At 40.6% G+C, this 22,528-nt stretch overlaps 1 protein-coding gene across 17 annotated transcripts in view; it reads right to left on the bottom strand.

Moving 5' to 3' along the window:
- Nucleotides 1–22,528, bottom strand: part of KIAA1217 (KIAA1217 ortholog) — a 561,660-nt gene that overhangs the window by 315,682 nt on the left and 223,450 nt on the right. Inside the window, exon 1 of one of the 17 annotated variants that reach the window (XM_066383944.1) lies at nt 10,452–10,589. The exons of 15 other annotated variants lie outside the window; for them this stretch is intronic. The gene's annotated coding sequence lies outside the window, so the exon portion shown is untranslated. Of the gene's footprint in view, nt 1–10,451; nt 10,590–22,528 lie in introns of those variants that run through there. One more of the 17 variants, XM_066383942.1, reaches the window with a different exon arrangement.

Here is a 22,528-nt window from a genome sequence, read left to right on the forward strand (position 1 = left end):
AGGTCACCTGAGTCCTTAAACCAACAAGTCCATCCCCATATTGGGGTCCTGCACTTCATCCTTCACCTTGCTGTGTGTTAAGGGGCTGGCTCATCCGCATGCCACCCTCTTTCCTTCCTACACGCACTCGTCTCAATCTGGAGTCATTGAATATTTGCTTCTCTGCTGCCTCATACACTGGATGCTAAGCTCCCCGAAGGCAGTAGCCTTGTCAGCCTCCTGCGCAAGGCTGTACTCCAGCACCAGGCGCTGGACCTGTCTGAACTAGAGACTCAATCAGTGCTGAATGAATGAATGAATGAATGATAGTTCATACTTTCTAAATCCAATGACCATACGTAACTATACCATCTTCAGGCTAATCAAAATTACCTTATTCTCAATTTTAATAATTCAAGAAGCAATTTCTATTTAATTCTCCAAACTACATTCTGAGACCTTTTCATGGGTTGTTTGAAAACCACTGGCTCTAGCCCTATTTGCCCTGAAGTGAGTAACCTTGCACTAGTGAACGAACCCCTTGGCTTTAGAGTCAGTCCTTCCCTAAAAAGCTAGAATGTTTTCCATAGCAGCTGTAAGGACCCTCCTACCTTGAATGACCAATGAATATTTAAGACTCTGGTAGACATTGATTCTTTCTCACAAAATGTTTTGTGAGATGTTTCCATTGTACAGTTGACTTTTGAACAAGATAAGTTTGAACTGTGTGTATCCGCTTATACACGATTTTTTTCAATAAAGACCATAAATATGATATATTTTATCTTCCTTATGATTTCCCTAATAACATAGTCTTTTCTCTAGTATACTCTATGATATAAACACAGTACAGCATACACATAACATATAAAACACGTGTTAATCACCTGTTATCAGTAAGGCTCCCAGTCAACAGTAGGCTATTAATAGTTAAGTTTTGAGGGAGTCAAAAGTTATACATAGGTTTTTTACTGCACAGGAGGTCAGTGCCTCTATTCTTGTGTTGCTCAAAGGTCAACCAGACTTGCTTCCATGTTTCAAGCATCTGCTATGTGCCAGGCACTGCGTTGGGCACTACTCACACTATCCCCTATCTGCAAACCACCTAGCTGCAGAAACAGAAGCTTCCTTAGCTCAAGCGATGTGCCCAAGACCACAAAGAGCAAGTGGTAGAACGCGTTCCTGAAATCATGTCTGCAGCAACAAAGGCCGGCTCCTGCCACCGCGCCACAGCACTGGACAGGAGGTCCACAGAAGATGGCAGGGCTGGCTGTGGCAGGAGTAAGTGGATCAGAGACACAGGTGTGAGATGGAGGGAAACTATGGTGAACCTCAGAACCTGTGCTCCCTCTTAATGGGGCAGCTGCCCTAACATAAGTTTTATGCTAACAAAGGAATTTGAGCCTAGTGTTTCCTGATCATTTGATTTCTATTCTCATAATGTAAAAAAAAAAAAGATTTTTATATAATACTCTGATCCTACAAAGTTTTGGTGGCTTATCAAAATTTGTAGACACCATTGTGCAGGTTGTTCTAAAGAACCTGACCCCACACCTGGTACCTCTGATCTAGGCTTTTCTGGTACAAGGAATTTGTCTATGAGAATTACCCAGTCTGTCCCTAAAACGCCAGTGAAAACCTTCACATTCACATATAAAGAAACTGGCAATAAATACTGCAATGGGACTGAGTGTATTTTGGGGTTATTATGCAAAATGGGTAAGCAACACCATTTTGTGAATAGAGATCTGTGAACACCAAGCATTCCTTCTCTGGAGTGAGCTCAAGAGGTCTGCTCATGAGTTCAGGTCTGAAGGAAGGCATTTTGGTCGAGACACGTGGCTGTCCTCCTGCAACGCCAGGAAGAGGGCAAACACGTGGCTGTCCTCCTGCAACGCCAGGAAGAGGGCAGCTTAATAAGCACATTCCCCACAAGCAGCTCCAGGCCTGACTTCAGAGGCACCGCAAGCAAGGAGCAAAGCCGATGGCTGTTTCAACCTACTCTGCTTCTTCAAGTCCACCCTGTAGGGTGCACGGAATGGCACAAACAAGAGGCATTGGAATAGAGAGCGAGAGGTTACCGAGGCAAGGAGAAAATCATTCCCCAAGTGATTAAGTTGCTTGGAAATCCATATTCATAAAATAAACAAGTTTTTCAGTGGGATCAAAATGCCTCAGATTGTGTCAGAATTGCTGGGTTCAGATGCCCCTGTTGCCCAAAAAAACCAACTCTCTAGAGACTTCTGAACCTCAGTTTCCTTGTTTATATGAATCCACTTGTATGGTTTTATTCAGTGGTGGGATTCACATAATTTAACAACCGGTTCTCTGCCCTAATGACCATTTTAAGTATGTATAAAACAATAATATATCAAAAGGTAGTTTATTATTTCATGTATTTAATACTTAAGAACAAGAAAAGAGGTACACAAAACTAGATTGTTAAAGTTTTAAAATATTAATAAAAAATATTAAACACCTGAAAAAAAACAATAAAACTGTTAAGATATTTTCATATTGCTTCATTCTTTTTAATTATTTTTATTTATTTATTCATTTTAGAGAAGAGAGACGGGGGGGGGGGGGGTGAGGAGCAGGAAGCATCAACTCCCATATGTGCCTTAACCAGGTAAGCCCAGGGTTTTGAACCAGCAACCTCAGCATTCCAGGTCGACCCTTGATCCACTGCACCACCACAGGTCAGGCCTATTGCTTCTTGATTGGTGTCGTCACTTGTAGTTTTTTTCATCCATGGATGGAATGAACATTACTACAGGTGCTTAGAATACTCTGTCTCTATTGTGCTGATGAACATTAAAAAAGAGTAAAGAATGTAAATCTGTGATTCCCACATGAATGTAAATCTGTGATTCCCACATTGGGCGGCTGCCCAGGTGCCCACCTTAGAGAGAGCCCTGATTACAAGTGCCATTTGAACAACAAGTTCACCGAACTCATAAAAAAATTAGGTATCAGTTCTGCTGAAACAGTGCAAACTGACTGAATCCCAACACTGGTTTTATTAGAGGACTGCAGAGAAAATTTGGGTGAAAGTTTCTGGCATACAGTAAGGAATATTATTTGTGGGCAATCTAGTACTTAACAGCAATGGTTTTAATGCATACAGGGAAATTTTTGTCTTGTATTGTATTGGCACTCATAAAAGCATTTGAGATTTTGATATATCCATCTTAAAGAGCCAGTAATATTTAACATTTCAGGAAGAAAACATTGTATTTACCCTATGACACTGGAAGCTTAGTCTGTTTTTCGAATGATATAAAAAAATGTTCAGTTAGACTTAAAATGACCTGCCACCACCTTGAGACGATAGTAATTATATTCTTTGGAGTAGGATTGCTTAAATTATGGCTTTCCTTGTAAATCACAGCCATGACTTCACCCTTTTTTCTATAAGCATAGTTAGTCCTCATTATTTTTTAGACTTACCAACTCAGGTCAATCATGTTTATTCACAAAATAACGCATTCAGATACATTTATTTTATATTTGTCCCCTTTTGCAAATATTTGCAATTTGCGGCAGAATTGAGATACTTGATGAAGTGGAAAAAGATGTATCTGAGGAAAATGTGAAGTTTCCAAAGTAGCTGTTGAGAAGGAGAAAGGAAGAAACGTCTAATTACAGTGAGAAATATGTACTGATTGGTGCAAAGGAAATGTATCTATAAAATCTATGGCACTTGTGGTTTGAATGCACTCTGTGCATCTGAATTATAAAGGAGTTGGATTTTAAAATCGTGTTTGAAGCTTTACTCAGTGATTCTGAAGTATAAAAGGTATTGTTTCTTTTCTTTCAAAAGGCATCCTATAATTCTATTCTTGACTTATTTTGCTATTTAAAAAAAAGTCTTTTAAAATGGAAATATTCAGTATATTAAAAGTTTTCTTTTCATTTAGGAAACAAAATCATTGTTACATAGTTATCAAGTTAACATGAAAGCCTAAGTATCCTTCATCCAAAGTGGATCGCCGTAACTTGGCAAAGGATGAGGTTTAGTTATAAACGTGAACTTGAAATGAATGTTTTATACAATGGGTGAGGAGATGTCCTACCTGGGAAGTTGAATTGACTGCTTTTGCTAAAAATTTCAGGCAGCTTAAATATATTTAATCAAAACATACCTGATACCAGAACCTCAAACAGCGTTAATTAGAAAAGGAATCCTGCCTGACCAGGCGGTGGCGCAGTGGATGGAGCATCGAACTGGGATGCCGAGGACCCAGGTTCGAGACCCGAGGTCGCCAGCTTGAGCGAGGACTCAAGCTGGTTTGAGTAAAAAGCTCACCAGCTTGGACCCAGGGTCGCTGCCTCAAGCAAGGGGTTGCTCGGTCTGCTGAAGGCCCGCGGTCAAGGCATGTATGGGAAAGCAATCAATGAACAACTAAGGTATTCATTGCGCAGCAAAAAACTGATGATTGATGCTTCTGATCTCTCCGTTCCTTTCTGTCTGTCCCTGTCTATCCCTCTCTCTGACTCTCTCTCTGTCTCTGTAAAAAATAAATTAATTAATTTAAAGAAAAGAAAAGAAAAGGAAAGGAATCCTGACTGGAATAAACTGGTTTAGGGAAGTTTCCATGCCTGGAAATGGGACACTAATATCACCAGAAGTGATTGCACCAGTATAGATAGGGGGAAAAGGAACTCTCTTCCTCAAGGGACAGCTGTGTCAGAGCACAAACGTACTTCTGGATCGGTAAGTGAAACAGAGAAAGTCCCTTTCTCAGCTCACTCAGAAACTGCTGGCCTTTCTTGGAAGAACATACGTTACATTCCAGGACAACTGTTTTTGTTTAACAAGTTTTTGAAGTTTTTTTAAGTAAGAGGAAGAGACAGAGACAGGAAGGGAGAGAGATGAGAAGCGTCAACTTGTAGTTGTCACTTTAGTTCATTGATTGCTTCTCGTACTAGTTTTTGAATTTTAAAGTATTGTAAACATATGATAAAAATATTAGGTAAGTACTAGAGAAGTCCAGAAATTAAAAATAAAAGCTTTTATCTTCACTAGCTCATTAATTCTCCTCTCCAATTTATTATGCATCATGCTAGAAATTATCAGTGTGTAAGTGATGGCAGAAAATGAATATGCTTTTTCATACAAGCAGGATTCAGCCTTTTCAAAATAAAGAGAATCATATTTTCTATACTGTTCTGTAAATTGTATTGCTTATTTAATGTGACTTGGCTATGTGTCCACACCTGCATATAGGATCTATTTTATATACCATCATAGCTACAGTGACCTGGATAATGGGAATGTGCCGCAGCATATTCTCAAATATCCACAATGACAGAATAAATTAGTAAGTCTTTTTGAGAGAAAATTGGGCAGTACCTTTCAACACTAGTAATCCTAGTAAACTAGGAGCAATAGACTAGTAATCTGACATCCAGGAACTTGTCCTTCAGATTTGCTGACATGTGCACAGTTACACAGAAGGTCACTGCAATTGTGTTCATAATGGGGCGAAAAAAGAAACAATTAAAACAGGTCAAGTTAATATGTTATGGGGCCACTACAATAATTCCTCTGGAGACAAAATAGCTTTATATCAGACTGTGTGCTGTTTTCACCATCAAAAGCACAGACGTGCATGCACATGCCCCCACATGCACACACACATACAACACACACGCAGGCACATATGCTCCATAAAGGAGAAATGAAAAATTGTCCTTAATGAGGACATTTACTAGAGTTGCCTTCTTTTTCAGTCTTAAAATTGATACAGGATTCAAATAAAGTTACAGTTAAAAATGAAGAGAACCCATGCAACCTTTCCTTGAGCAAAATTAAAACAAACATTGTCCCTCTGAATCAGTACACACGTACCTAACTAATGACTACTGTGAACGCATGCGTTGACATCCACATGACAGTCTCAGGGGACCTTACAAACATTCTTAGTGTCAAGGACTGAAAATGACCGTGGTTCACCTGAGTCTGTTTCCTTGGCCATTACAGAATCTGTGAGTCAGCAGCCGCTTTGCTTCGGGGTGGCAGGTAGGAAGCGCAAAGAAAGTCCAATATGAACAGTTTACATGCCACTGGACGGACCAGTCACAACAGCCTGGGATAGGTCTTTGCTCCCTCTTTCTTGCGCAATCCCAGCAGGGCCCAGAGTAGGGCAACCGGGCAGGGTACGCCCACAGCTCTAAGGACAGTCCCACCACCGGGTTTGTGAGGGCCAGTGTGATCATCTATCTGCATTTACTAACCTAGAAAACCATTCATAGGAAACACCATTACCATGTCTGTTGCTTCATCATGAGCAAGTGGACAGGAGTGGGAATGCAGAGGACTGTGCAGCAGCCCACACCGTGGGAAGGAAACCAAGGCGGGAACGGAGCGCTGTAAGAGGCCACGGAGCCATCGCCCGCCGTTCCTGTGGCCGCTGCACTCACGCCGTCACACGAAGTCAGATGTGCATTCCTTTCTGTGAGACCTCTAGGAAAGGATTCCTCCAGATGTGTAATATTTCGCTTTCACACTTGTCATTCATAAAAGTAAGTAGTTTAAGTCTTTCTGCTGCCTGTGAGTCTGTTACCTGGTGCAAAAGAAGAGAGCTCCTGCTACCAGGATAAAGCTCATCCTCGTCTCCAAACTTCGTGCCTCCCTGGTCCCTCCCGACTAAGGCTGTCCTGAATTCTACTCTTTCCACCACACCCCAGGGGTCCCAAGGCCTCCAGATGTTCAGATGTCACCATGAATCAAGGAAAATTTTGGTTTTACAGTACATAGATGTAGTAACCTCAGAATCCTGTCGATCTTGATATCACACCTCCAGAAAAACACAAAAATTGTTCTCCCCATATTTTCTCCTATCAGTGGTTACAAGTTCAAAGCAAAAACTGGGAAGTTTACAGAAAGGTCATCATTACTGCACAGCTGCTGAGGAAATCCCACCCTGAGATACGAAGTGGCTTTATTCATAGCCCAGTCAGAAGACCGCGCTCCTCAGTTCACAATAAAAACAAGTCCCCAACTCATGTGGCCTGAGGAATTTTGGCTTCCACTCAATTATGGTTTTACCTGCTTAAAAAAAGGCTGGGGGGAGAAAAAGGTGACACCGAGGCTGCTGGCGGGTGGAGAGAAGCACCTCTCTCATCCCCCTGCTCCTCCGTCAGAGGCCTCACATCTGAAGACAAGTGCAACATAGTCTGCATGACACCATTTCCCAAGATGACTTTTTAAAAATAGATTTTTGCCAACTACTTGCCATCAGTTTCTGAACAAGAGTGTTTCCAACCCTGTTAAATTAATGAATGCTATGACGAGGCCCAGGTTGTGAATGACTTCTAGAAAGAGCCCCCCTCCCACTCAGAGGAACTCGGCACCAGGGCCTGGCCAGGAGAAAGAGCTCATTCCAGTTCCTGAACAGGGAGTCTGTGTCCGTCATTTGGAAGAAATCATGTCCATGGAAATCCTCAAGTTTTTCAAGAGAAAAATGTAATTCGAGACCACTAATTCCATTACTCAAAGGCTTTTTAAATGTTGATGCTAACATTTTACTTGGCGAATGAATAGACCTCCGTATAATCTTCAATGGGAAATCTCTGCTACTAGCACCTAACATAACAGAGGCAGGACTTAAACCCTGACAACCTGGCCCTTGGATCACTGTGTGCCCAGCACTTTTGACTCAACAGACCTTCACTGAACACTGCTAGGCACAACACAGACTTCTAGATGCAATCACCACTTAAGTAATCAACAGACAATTTCTGAACAATACAAAAACTAAGTGGAATTAAAACGCTAATGGACTAAAACAGGGTCTGTAGGTAAAAAAAAAATGTGTTAAGAATATTCATCAGCGATTCTGAACCTATTTGGAATTTTAGCACCCTTTGGCTGTTTGATTTCATGACATCTTTCTACTTTAAACTTGCTACTTTGTGGTTCATATTTGGAATAGAAACTTTGAATAAAATAAATATTTGCTTTCAGCCTCAGAGATTTTGCCCTTGAGATAACCAGTGTTTTCCAATGCCCCAAACCAGTGTTGAGAACTGGAGTCCCCAACCCAGCTTGACGTCATTCATATCACCACATTGAATTGTTTAACACAGTGTCCAGGACAGAACAAACCCAGCCTCAGCAGCTCAGATCATCAGAATGCCTTTAGAATCCCCTTCAATGGGCCTACCCACTACTCCTGCTAAGAGCCTTCTGCCAGGAGTGTGGATTATGAACAATTCTGAAAAGTCTGATATGGAAAACTTGGAAAAATTGGGAAAGTCATCAGGAAAATCCTGGAACTAATAAGAGTGCTTTTCTCTGGCTAGAAACACTGCTGCTAAAAATAACACACAATGGAAAACATATTTGTCTCTTACATACAATGAATGAAGAATATAACTACGGGCTGTTCCGGTCTGGGATGCCGATGGAGGGGAGGGGAGGGGAAGAGGGAGGGGAGGGCGGGGAGGGAGGGGAGGGGAGAAGAGGGAGTAGGAGGGGAGGGGAAGAGGGAGGGGAGGGCGGGGAGGGGAGGGGAGGGGAGAAGAGGGAGTAGGAGGGTCCCTACAAGGTCTAGAATACAGAGAAAAGACAGCGTGTCCAACCCCTCGCTTCCTGCGGCAATGCCTATGGCCCAGCCCTGGGTGAATCGGTTTCCTGCTCAGGATACCTGTAAACAGGTAAATGGATGACTCTTCTTGCAGGACCAAGAAACATCGGAGGCAGATGAGTTAAAATAGCATGTCTGTGAAATAACTTGAGCTCCTATCAATAGGTGCCAGCAGAAAGTAAATTAATCCCACTTCCAAAGCCTACCTAGAGAAAGTGTCACAGACATAATTAATGTAAAACCATCAACACCCTAGCTCCTTTGACACATTTAACATTTTGTATTTTAATTAATTTATAGAAATAATCGTTGCTGCTGGGAGCTATTTCAGTAACACATTGATTTTTTTTTTTTCTAGATCTCCTTAAATGAGAAAAAATAGCAGGAAATGTAGGAGGACAGTGTATTGGACTGTATATTTCAGTATCTCTGAGCCACAGTTTCTGCATTTGTAAAAGAGGAATACAAAGATTCTGCTATTCTTACTGGGCGCTGCAATGGTCAGAAAAGAATATGAAAGCACTTCACAAACAGCCCGGTACCACGCGTGTAGTAAATAAAAACAATCGCTAGCCTGTGGGGCATGAATGCTGAGCCCTGAGCCACACAGTAAGTCATTTTGTCCTCACATCACCATCATCACCCCTGTTTTATCAGGAGAAAACTGAGGCTGAAAGATATTAATTTACTTCCCTAAGTTACACAGGTAGTAGTGGTGAAGCCGGGATTTAAAACCCAGGCATTCTGATGTGAGAGGGACAGCTCTTTTGTCACTCAACTTGTTCAGCCATCACTGTGGTAACACAACAATCTAAAATGAATATCAGTTAACCCACATTATCTGACTATAAATTTCAGGAGGTTCGCCTTCTCACATATTAGAAAGTTGTAAAAATATCTGGATGCCTGCCCATTTGCTCCTAAATAGTTTGTTTCAAAAGCCCAAATTCCCATTTCATAGGTATCTGTGACTGCTTTTTTAATCTATGCTTCAACCTTACCCAGCGTTTATGAAAGAAGCAAATATGCTTTTCATTTCTTTTTAAGGTCAGTGGGCCTCACTGCTCACATCACAGCCTGATGTCCCCAAACTAACCCCTTTAAGTCAATTTGCAGGTGTACAGCTACCTTTAGTGGTTTTTATCAATCCATATCTCTGGCAAGACTGTTTACTCAGTCTTACTAGTAACCGATGCAAACAGAAAGCCATTCCTACCACCAAAGTGAGGTTCCTTTCTAAAGCAATGCTTCAAAAACTACCTTTATCAACCACTGCCCCACCCTAGAAACGTTATCTGCTTTCTTAGAATTTATTAGAACACCTTCCCTTAAGTCCAAAAACTGATTGTCTTGAACAGGATATTTTTCTAGTATCATAAAATGCCCCTCTGAGAAAAGTACACAGACAGACACACACACCAAAAATGCAGCGGTCATAAACCTGTTTTCATTATACTCCATGGGTTTTATCTTTAGCATCTTAGAACTTAAAAACAAAGAAAATACATGGAGTCCCAATTCAGATCTGTTCTAAGAGTTTTATAAAAAACAACATCTGGGAATAATCCACAAATACATATAGTACCTGAGGTCTCAGCTCGTCCTTCTAACCTTTGTCTATGGCACTTTGTAGCACTATGCACAAAGCATGACCAGTGTAACACATGATGCGCTGCTTGTTTTTCAGCTGTGTTCAAAAATCTCAGTTCATTCAATTAAAAAAAAAAAGCCCTGAAAGAAACAGCCCTGAAGCTCAAACAGTCCGTGTGGGAAACTGCTTATTGATTCCCTTCTTCCTGCCAAGGGAACAATGCGGAAACAGACCTCAATGTTCCCAACAATTTTTGGCAATAACTCAGAAAAAAAATGCATATTTACCTGTACTGAGAGCTCCACAGGTGAGGCAGCAGTTAAGTAGAAAATCTAATTCTTCTTTTGGAAGTTTCGTCTCTAATGGGCTCCAGGGTCATCCTTCTGAGCTGTCAGGTAAAACCCCCCCATGTCTCTACTGTTTTCCTTTGGCCGTTTTTACCAGTGAAACTCTTGTTATTTGCATAAAACCTACTTCTAGCCTATAGGAGTTTTTGAGTAGCTACTTGTTAAATTGGCTGTCTTGACATGCTCTTTCAAGCATGACATCATAAATCTCCATGGAAACCCTAACCCCACCAGTCGACCTGCCAACGTTACCTGTCAGTCGAAGGCTTAAACAATCGCCTGAAATTGTTCATTAATGAAACCTTTTTAGGGGCTTTGGATCTCTGCACAGTATAATTTGTGCTGTCGGCAAAAACTCAGCCAAGAACTATGGCTTCATTTTCAAAGCCCGAGCTGTTTTGTAGGAAACAATGATCAAAATTATAGGCATTCGTTAATCTGCCCCTCCCTGTCTAACAATGCACTGAACCGGCTGGAGAAAACCTACAGTGGCACACGGGCCTCTCTCTGAAGGATAAAGTTTCGTTGGTAGGTTTTGAAAAACCTTCAATCAATACTTCTAAGGCTTTCTTTCCACTCTGCACCCCAGCAACCCCTTCCTACTTTTTACCAGTAAAACTTGCAAAACAGGTTCCTTGCTGAAATGTGTGTGTGTATGTGTCTGTGTGTGCATTTTCCCTTGGCCTCTGGCTTACAGAAGTAGTGGGAGAAGGTGTTGAGAATTTTTTAACTCTTTCCTCACACACATCTTTGGTATGTTTGTCCTGGCTTGCATAAATTACCAGAATAACATCGAAATCAGTGTTCTTGGCTCTTTTGGGGAAATGGTCAATAGGCTCTAAGATATTTAATCCTTCATTCAATTTTCACTATCCCAAATGTTACAGAATCCCTGATGTCTGCATAAAACTTTGGACAAATGTCTGCTAAATTTGTGCCCAGGCCCCCTTGGTGACATTGGGCTCAGGCTTCTTCCTCTCACTTCTAAATTACTGCAGATACTCCCAAGTCCACCATAGCTGACCTGGAGGTACCAGAAAGGTTTGAATGAACTTGCTCCAAACGTGTGAGAGTTTATAATGATGTTATCAAAGGGCTGTCAAAAACGGTAGCTGGAAGTTCTTCAGTGGGACTGAGCAGAGAGCAGGGAGCGGGGAGGCACCAAAGGGCAGCGTCCAGCAGCATCTGCTACAACACAGCAGGTCTGGAAGCTGCTCCAACCTGCCACAGATCTGCCGCAGACTGGAACGAGCTTGGCAGCATCTGTCCTCAAAGGTCAGAGAGCAGAGATAAACACACCTCTACACTTCGCTGAGCCTGCCCACGTGTGTGCAGAGAGAGTAATCCTAGGTAAAAACTCAGAATGGCTCTTTGCAGGGATGGAATTGTAAATGCTTCAGATCCCCTCCTCTGACTGTTCTGGGAGTTTTGCATTGCCATAGTTTGCAGTCAACAGCCGGGATATTCTGTTCCAAAGGAACCAAGAACTAGCCCAGTTTAATATGGCAGCCTCAAGTTGAACTCCTCAGAGGCAAGACTATTGTCAGAGATTCAATTACTGCCTCTGTGAGATGAAAATACATCCAGATGAAGACCACGCTTGTGCTATACCCAGCAGGGCACAAACACAACGTGAGACAAACATAAAATAAGGTTTAACCAAATCTAGACTTTATTCGGTGAAAGCCGCAAGTGGGGTCCTGCACAATTCAATTACAGTTATTCCTCAAAGTTCTGTCAGAGGAGCCAGCAAAAGCTGATTCAGTAGTCAGGGTGGTTATCAATTATGCCATCTCCCCTCTGGGTTATTTAGAAAGCTACAGTATCTCAGGTTTTACTTGCTGAGTTCAAGCTTGGGAAAGAGAATAAGAGTCAGAATTTGAATGTCATGTAAATGGAGATAGTCACAGAAATAACTCAGAGGTGACAGCAACTTAATTAACCCATTCTTCCACAGGCAGGCAGAGCAACAACATCTAAGCAAGGACCACATATGGGGGCTTAGAGGTGACAGGTCCAGTAATGATTTTTCCTAAATTCCCTAAATTAAATTATCAAGTAGGACTAAGCTTCAATAGCACTGTGATGTCCCCAACATCAGCAACTGAGCACCACAACCAAGTCAGAGCGCAATACATGCATGCATATGGAGTACTTTATTTCTAAATTTATCAACATCAGAGCTACCTCCTTGACTTGGATTGTAAACAAGTCATTCTCTTGAATTTGTTTCATCAAACCTATTTTATAACAGACATAGAAAACGGCTCACTGAAAAAAACCATGAAAATATAAGAACAGAACAATTGCTGAAAGAAGTAGGAGTTAACTTACTTTTTGTTTCTTAAAAAAAACATGAGTTAGAAGTTGTCAGAGAGACCTGACCTGTGGTGGCACAGTGGCTAAAGCGTGGACCTGGAACACTGAGGTCGCTGGTTCAAAACTCTGGACTTGCCTTGTCAAGGCACATACGGGAGTTGATGCTTCCTGCTCCTCCCCTTCTCCCCTCTCTCTCTCTCTACTCTCTCTCTCTAAAAATGAATAAATAAAATCTAAAAAAATAAATTAAAAAAAGTTGTCAGAGAGAAAACAAACATTTGAGTAGAAAAAAAAGCAATATTTTTACAAATTTTTTTTTTTTTTTACAAGACAGAGAGAGGGATAGACAGACAGGAATGGAGAGAGACAAGAAGCATCAATCATCAGTTTTTCGTTGCGACACCTTAGTTGTTCATTGATTGCTTTCTCATATGTGCCTTGACCATGGGCCTTCAGCAGACCGAGTAACCCCTTGTTCGAGTCAGTGACCTTGGGTCCAATCAAGCCAGTGAGCTTTTTTTTTTTTTTAAATTTTTTTTTTTTTTTTTTTTTGCATTTTTCTGAAGCTGGAAACAGGGAGAGACAGTCAGACAGACTCCCGCATGCGCCGGACCGGGATCCACCCGGCACGCCCACCATGGGGCGACGCTCTGCCCATCAGGGGGCGATGCTCTGCAGTAATTGCAGCACATGCAGCCCACTTATTCTCACGTACAGCTCCTGTCCACAGTACTACCCATCCACCTGCCCCCTTCAGCAACTCGGTGTTGAGTAGAATTGTTGATTTCCCAGGCTGCAACCTCAGTAAGTACTCATGAAGCAAAGTCCTTGTACCTTCCATTAATCTGGAAATATTTACTGGTACAAGCATGACACAATGTGAAGCCTCTTACTATAGTGTGCTGCACCCTACTCCACACTGTCACAATCAACACTGCAGTTCAAAGCTCCAACTGCTAGCCTCACAACATTACACACTTCACAATTCACCTTCACATCTGGTGGACTTGATAAGTAAGACAAAGATGTAGAGATGGGAACACAAATGGAGATGGGTGCTTCAATGGGGCCCTGAAAGGACACATCTGGGAGCAGTTCAAAAGAAAGACACTAAAAGAGGTTTACTGAAAAATCCACTGAGCTCCAGACCGTATCTTTCCCCTCAAATTCTATCTCCATTAGCAGAAACCATGAGTTAATTAACACTGTGGTGTCTTTGTACACCCAATTCGCTTGTAGTGAGGACTAATGTTACGTCAATGATAGCCCTCTAATCCTTCAATAGTTCCACACAATGTGGACGCATGACACAAACTTAGTGATTTTCTCAAGGTACTAGCACAGGTGGGAGCAGAGCAAGAAGCAGAACCTAGCTCCTGAGGTACCTGGCGGGGTGTGCCTGCCTTTCTGCTACCTCTGCTGCAGACCTTTGGGTTTTCATCCTCCTGCAACCAGTCACCAAGTTATTCCCATTTTTCTTCCAAAAATCTGATGTATACTCCTTCAATTCTGGCTGAGCTTCGTTCTGCCAGCCTCTGGGCCTCAACCCGTGTCCTGGACACTGAAATCGCCTCAGAACCACACCCTGGCTTTTCACAGAGCCCCTCCTATCTAGCACTGAAAAGCTAACCTTTAAACTTTGCTTTTATTCCACTTTCACACTCAAGGCTACAAGGGGCCCCGTGTGTGTCAGCCCAAGCTTTCTGCTTGACTTTCAAGATACAGCACAGCCTGGCTTCCCTCTATGTGAGCCACTGATTTCTCACTTCTCCAAATGACGCTCCGCTTCTCTTAGACTAGCCTACCTGTTAATTAACAAAGGAACCACCTCCATTTTTGTCTCATTGTCGCTGCTGTCTCCCTTTTCCACCTAAGTGCCTGCATGCCTTCATGCTAGTCAATCAAATCATAATCTGTCACTGTGTCTGCAATAGATAGTTGCTGAATGCCTACTATGTACAAGGAACTAAGGAAACAGATAACACTGGGGAACAAATTTTTTGTTGCATCCACAAAAACACTTGTTCTTACCTAATTCAGGTGTGCTGATCTCAAATCTGACATTAGTTTTTCTCTGTAAACTACAGTTTATTTGCAATTCAGGATTTTAGGTTTTCATCTTATTGTAAAATTTTCAACATTTAGTTTAACATAATGAAGTAGAATGTCTTCTTGGGCATCATCTTTGTGAAAATATAATTTATATAATGCAGTAAATATACTAATATATGAAAAGATATGATTGCATCAGAATTTGTCTACAATTTTGAGATAGAACATATTAAAACACTTATTTTAATCAAAAAATTGGCACAAAACTTATTTAAATTTTATTCAGGCAAAAATTTGCATTTGTAGCTCTTGCGTTTGTGTACTTGTTAAGGACAATCTCGTTTGATGCTCCAGCAGTAGTCTGCTCAACACTAACAGCTCCAAGATTTTCGGGAAACTTATTAAGATGACTGTTCAGGAAGTGAATCTTAATGCTCATGTTACATCCAATGTCGTGGAAAGCCAACAGCATCCTTTGAACCAGAAGTTCATAGTTTTCTGCTTTTTTGTTGCCAAGGAAGTTCTTTGTAACTGCCATAAAAGACTGCCACGCTGCTTTCTTCTCCTTATTCATCTTCCTAGCAAAATCTCCGTCACGTATGAGGGTTTGAATTTGAGGTCCATCGAATACACCTGCTTTTATCTTCTCAAAAGACAAGGCAGGAAAAAGCAGATATACTATGTTGAAAGCATTCACTTTCTCTATTCAAAGCCTGAACAAACTGCTTCATTGAGCCATGTTTGATGTGAAGTGGGGGGAAAATGATCCTGTTTCGATTAACTACAGGTTCATTCACAATATTTTGCATCCCTACTTCCAGAGCTTCACATGTCAGCCACTCCTTCTGTGCCCAGTGTTTCTTCTGAGCTCGCTGTCCCACAAACACAGAAAGCAAGGATACTTTGTAAAACCTCTCTGTTGTCCTAGCAGGAAATTTACCATTTTAAGATCCACACAAATGATCCAGATATGCTCCTCATACTTCAGAAAGTCGAGGACAATTTTTATGTCATTATAATCTTCTCGTAGATGACTTGAATAACCAATTGGAACCGCTGAAAATAGGCAATATATGCACATGTCACAAATGATGAAATATTGCGCCTTTGACGTTGAAGTGTGTAACAGCCATATATATAACAGAAGGTGTCAGGACTATTCTTATATTTATGCCTACTCGAAGAAGCCATGATTCAATCTTAAAACAAAATAAGAGGGTGTTTTTTTGTTGTTGTTGTTTTTTTGTATTTTTCTGAAGTTGGAAACAGGGAGGCTGTCAGACAGACTCCCGCATGCGCCCGACAGGGATCCACCCGGCATGCCCACCAAGGGACTATGCTCTGCCCATCTGGGGCGTCGCTCTGTTGCAACCAGAGCCATTCTAGTGCCTGAGGCAGAGGCCACAGAGCCATCCTCAGTACCCAGGCCAACTTTGCTCCAATGGAGCCTCGGCTGCGGGAGGGGAAGAGAGAGACAGAGAGGAAGGAGAGGGGGAGGGGTGGAGAAGCAGATGGGCGCTTCTCCTGTGTGCCCTGGCCAGGAATCAAACCCGGGACTCCTGCACGCCAGGCCGACGCTCTACCACTGAGCCAACCGGCCAGGGCTGAGGGTGTTTTTATCAGATAATAATTTTTTACATTTAAAAACAACTACAATTATGTAAAAATGATGTTTGTAAAACATTAATTGCCTTGTGGTTATGTTCAATACAAGAGTCGTTGCCCTTTAACTCCTATTTAAAAACTAATGCATGTCATTAAGTGTAACAAAAAAAAAAATTAAAATTGCATAATAACTAGAGCATGCACCAAAAAAACGGATTTCAGATTTAGAATCAATGATGCAGAGATATATAGAAACAGTTCTAAAACCTCATGCAACAGAAAATAAAAAAACACAAAACTGTTCCCCAGTGTAATTAGGACAAGTTTCCTATCTTTCCAAGAGACTCCATTCAAACTCTAATCTTCTCTGTGAAATCTTCCCTTCCTGCTCACCCACTGCCCTAACTCCAGCAAGCTCTTAACATACATACCATACCACCATTTCCTAATGTTTCCCATAACTAAATAGTTCCCAAAACAATATTCGGTGTCCGAACAGGTTTGGGAAACACTGCATATTTCATCCCTTTATTTGGGAATACTCACCTATTCCCAAATCTCCACCTGAGATTTACAAAGCCTTTTAGTATATTAAAAGATCTGACCAGCCCATAATGTAAAAAGTTATTTAACTTGGGTTAACCAAGAGTGTCCCCAAATTAGAAACTTTCTCCCTACTCCCCAAACAGCTATGAACAGTCTGGGATCTAGGATTCTGCAGAACATACTAGTACAAAATTCTGGTCTAGATCATAGCAATTTAGAATACATAGCATGTCACACTTTCCCTTAACAGGTACTGAATCTGACTTCCCAACTAGAATGTCTCCCCCGTATGAGAAGAGTTTTAGCATGCTTTCAACATCTATTACAGTAGAAACACCTTGCATGTAATCCTCAGAATGACAGAATTGTCTGTATCATTTCTACGGTTAAGAAAAAGCCTCAGAGAAATGGGCTGCCTCACCTATAATCACACAGCTGAGTACCCTAGAATTTAGAAACTCAGTTATATTGAACTCCAAACTTACCAATCTGCCCCCTAAAGAGAGGTATTCTTGGCAGAGTGGGTATTTTGTATTCCGCCCAATGCTAAGCTCATAGTGTGTGAAAAATAACCATCTGACTGAATTTGTCCAAGAAAACACCTGCAGGAGGCTGGCTGAATAATAACAAAGAAGTAAGCTTGATGAGTGAGGAGAGGAAGGACAAATTAGACATGTGCAGTGTGAGTTCTGCATCAATGTGCTGGACTGAATCACAGCGGTCTTTTCCTTTTTTCTTTTTTTATTCCTCAATACCAAAATTTCCATCTCATTTGGTGACAGTTATCTCTAGGTTTTGCTGATTACCACTTTGCAGGTGTCTCCTGCTTCTACATAGCTATACTTTGGTTCCTGACTCCCCTTCACTTTTCCACCTACTCCCAGGCACTTTTTAGCAGGTTTTCGAGGAGAATCTTATTTTGATTTCTTTGCAAAGCTCTTCTTAATATAGCAGCATTCTCAAAATGTTTCCCTTGCTCTCCCACAACACTAATTAAAATGACAGCCATCGCAGTGGTTGGTGGCACCCAATTAAACACAGATCAAAAGCCATGTGTTATGAATGATTCCCATTTAGGATTCTTCTCTTTTTCTCTGTCTTCTATGATTAAAGTCAACTTGAAGTCAATTTTGCAAGAAAAATTGTAACCCCCTGAATTTAGTTTTATTGATCTCTAAGTCCCTAGCACAATACATCCTATTGTGTAATACTCCAAATCCTCTAAAATGCACTTCTAACACCCTTTAAGTTGCATTTCAAGTATCAGTCCTCTGGGAAATATTCCCAAGCTGGTCTCCTGAATAGTATCATCTGTTAAGCATTAAACTGCTCCTTCTGCTTATTTTTTTATACTACTGTTTCTCATCGTACCTAAGTTGAGATGACTCTAGTTTCTGATGACATTCTTATTGACATTAGATATAGCCAAGATTATTTGGAATTTCTAAAGACAAGACATTTTTTTAACTGATTCCTTAAATTCTGTCATATTCTTTATTTACAGGTCTCTAGTAGTTCATTAAGCACTCACTCACATATACACTATTATAAAGTTTCTAAATATACCTTGTAATTTTATTATGACACCATGGTCCTTCCAATTGGAGGTGTTGCTCTGGCAAGAATAACATCATCTCCATTTTTACCTTCTCTAAGACTCACCGCTACTTATGCTACTGCTTCTTTTGTGCCAAATTTCATTTCTTCCCCAAATTATTAAAGGACAGTGTAATTAGGAAACCGGCACTTTAGTCATTCTAAGATCACCACTGGGTTTTACACTTACTGACACTGGGCAAACTGGTCTCCCATTCTGGTCCTTCTCTGTTTCCTCAGCATTTCAAAATGCCTTTCAATTCTGTCACTCAGAGAGATGGTATAATGTGTAGGTTAAGAGCAAGGACCCCACAGCCAGATAGAAGGATTTAAATCCTGGTGTTGCCACTTCCTAGCCGTGTCACCTTGGACAAGACCTAAGTGCTCATGCTCAGTTTCTGAGGTTGTTTAGGAGAGCTGAGAACAATGCCTACCCCACAGAGCTGCTGGGAAGACAGAATAGCATGTGTAAAGAGCAACAGTGCACAGTTTCAGCCAATGCCCATATGTTCTCCTTATAGCCTTCTCCACTTTTCCACCACTATAAGTAGTAGCCGAGAAAACAAGTGCTAAAGAAATGCTAAATATTTAGCCTGACCCACACAGTGGCATAGTAAGGAAGGCATTCAACCTGGACTGTTGAGATCACTGGTTCAAAACCCTGGGTTTGCCAGATCAAGGCACATAAAGCTACTACTCCAAGTTGATGCTTCCTGCTCCTCCCCAACTTCTTTCTCTTTCTCTCTCTCTCCTCTCTAAAAATATATAAAATCTTTAAAAAGAAGAAACGCTAAATATAATCTAATATCCTCCATGTCCGTGGTAGTTTGTGCAGGGAATTTCTTCCCTCTTCCTATTGTTATTTGTTCTGAAGACATTGTATTAGGTTTCTTAATTACCAAGAAGTTTCCTTTTCCCTTCAAGTTTAGGTTAAATAAAAAACAACTGGTCTGTCAAAGCAGATTTGATCATTATTTCAAACAGCTAAATGGTTTCTGCTACTAAACATGGCTATTCTCCCATCATTCACCTCTTTGATTAGAATAAATTAACAGCTCTAAAAAGAGAATTTTTAGCTGGGTCGATTTCCTTTAATATAATTTATAAACTTTTCATTTATGTATGCATTTACTTACAAAACACGTATAATTTTTTAAAACCTACCCCTTTTACAATACTAGCCTTTTACACAGACCTTCACATGGCCTAAGTCCTCCACTAACTGAAGGGTTTATGAACCTACCAGATTTTTAATTCTATTAGCCTCATCTCCTGAGCTTTATGGATATGTGTATCTATGAGTAGAGATGAAAAGTTGTGAATTTTAAATATATATAAGTTGACCAGGGTTAAGACTAATGCAATAGACAAAATTTTTCATACATGTTGAGGGACTACATCTATTCCACAAAGTATAAACTGATACCCTGAGATCTATAACATGAAGAATAACCAAAGAAGATAGGAGTTCTGCAATGACACAATTAAACTCATCAAAAAAGAATCATAAAAAGGCAATTACATGAAGATATAAATACCTTAATTTGTATTAATATAAAGATATAAATAGGTCATATATAAATGTGATTGATACTATTGTACAGATAGGTATAAAGTGCTTTATACAACAAAGTTGAGAAAACCATTAATTATATTTGGGAGAGCTGATATAAGTAAATGAGGGATTTCCTTCTTAAACTATATTCCGGAGCTAAAATCTGGATAAACCAAACATCTTAGCAAGTGCTAGAACAAGGAGCTACAATAAAGGAGAGTGACATATGCCACTCCTGGGCTAATATATTTAAGAACTTGTATAAAACCCATTAGCTCTCTCTCTTTCTCTGTCAAGTGACTTGTAAGACATGTGTTAAAATGTCACTGTTAGAAAATGTAAGTAGCCTTAATCACTAAGTCATTGCAAGGATGCTTTTGTATCAACACACACACACACACACACACACACACACTACCACAACCCACAGGGTTTATTTGTTATGCAGCATAATCAAGACTACCCTGATTAACATATTAGTTTTAAGGTATAAGTCTCTTATTGGCTCCTTTCTTTTTTTAAGTGTGAGAGAGAGAGTGGGACAGACAAATACACTTAAGACTTCTCTTGTTCTCTGTTTTTAATTGTGTCATTTTCCATGATTCTGACAAAATCAAGTATATACCTTCCGAAAAGGAGATGGCAGTCAAAGGAACAGATAATGTGGAGTCTGACAAAAGCCTCCAATGCCAAATCCCATAGAACAACTCTTTAGCAATGAATACAGTTTTTCAGAGGTGGTTAAAAAGAGTAGAATGGTCTAGAACTTGGGATGTTTGTGAATAAACAGACTGACAGACATTTTCCTTATTTTCATTTTCACAATTGATAGCATCGTTACACTTCCGCACAGACACCACGGACTATAGCAAACAATGGTGAGTGGTACCAAACTAACCAGGCACAGAGGAAAGAGTTCCACCAGTGCTATTTGCATCCAGACACAAAGGAGAGGATGCCTGATAGAAGGATGTTAGAGAGGCCTGACGGGCACTCAGACAGCAGCACAGCTCTGGCCTGAGGAAGAGGCTGGGGAAGAGGCCTCCTAGCATCAGTGATACCAGTCAGCTAGTCTTATTGCTCAGGGTCTTCTTATTTTAGCCCTCCTTGCTATTCATGTTAATGGGAAATTCTCCTTCATATCAATTTATTATCTTTGTATTGAATGAAAGAACACATCAGACTTTTAAATTATAAATGTATTACTCTCTCTTCCCAAGACTTGACCACATTACATGTAAGAGTACACCTAAACTAATTGTAACTACAAAGCAAGTAACATATGCCTACTTAGTTAAGTAGAAATTCTGTGGGTGATGGGAATAAAGATAGGAAAATGACTATCATAAGGGTTCCTGAGTCTAGTGAGAAGCTTGTCCATGTAGGTGAGAGGCCCGCTGGACACCTGTTCATTAGTGAAGACATGAAAGAAGAGCATTTCCAATTTATATACTGTAGTCACCATGACGATGACTGTGAGAGACGACTGAACTACAGACCTGCCTGAACTCAGAGCTATTTCAGAAAAGTAACTTTCAATGTAAAATATATGCAGGAATCTATGGATATCTCAGGTGCTTGGCACTGAATAAGATTTATGTTTTTTAAAAATGATAATGAAATATTTCCATTATTTGACCCACTGTGAGCTACCAAATCTGTTACCAAAACTTTAGAAAAACGAGTGGTAGAGGGAGTAAACACCAAGGTCAAAAACAAATGGAAAGACCACAGACTATAGAATTCTGACGTTGGTTCAAACGCTGGCTTCTTGACTCGAGGGAAATTATTTAGTCTTTCTTAGCTTGTTAGCCTCAAACTAATATATATAGAATGAGTAAGCAAAAGAAATCCAAAATTTAGGCTTTTCTAAAAGGAAAAATGTAAGTTTCAGAAATATAATAATGCCATTTTGTTCTGTCAATGGGAAAAATAAAGTTCTTCAGGTAACTCAAATATGTGTTAATAAAAAATAAAATGACTTTAAATCTTAATTTGAAAATTGAGCCTCTGAGACTCTGGGACACCATAAACCAGGGTATTGTAATGCTAATAGCTGCCACTGTAACAGTCAGAGGATCATCATTTTCCTTTTCAGTACTCCAGGATATAGTTCTTCTTGTCTTTTTTTTTTAAAAGACTTTATTTATTCAATTTTCAGAGAGGAGAGAGAGAGAAAGAGAAGGAGGAAGAGGAACAGGAAGCATCAACTCCCATATGTGCCTTGACCAGGAAAGCCCAGGGTTTCGAACTGGCGACCTCAGTGTTCCAGATCGACGCTATATCCCACTGCGCCACCACAGGTCAGGCTCTTCTTGTCTTTTGACATGTGAGGGAACTGAGA

The sequence above is a fragment of the Saccopteryx leptura genome, chromosome 5 (genome assembly GCF_036850995.1).
Source record: "Saccopteryx leptura isolate mSacLep1 chromosome 5, mSacLep1_pri_phased_curated, whole genome shotgun sequence".
Lineage (NCBI taxonomy): Eukaryota > Metazoa > Chordata > Mammalia > Chiroptera > Emballonuridae > Saccopteryx > Saccopteryx leptura.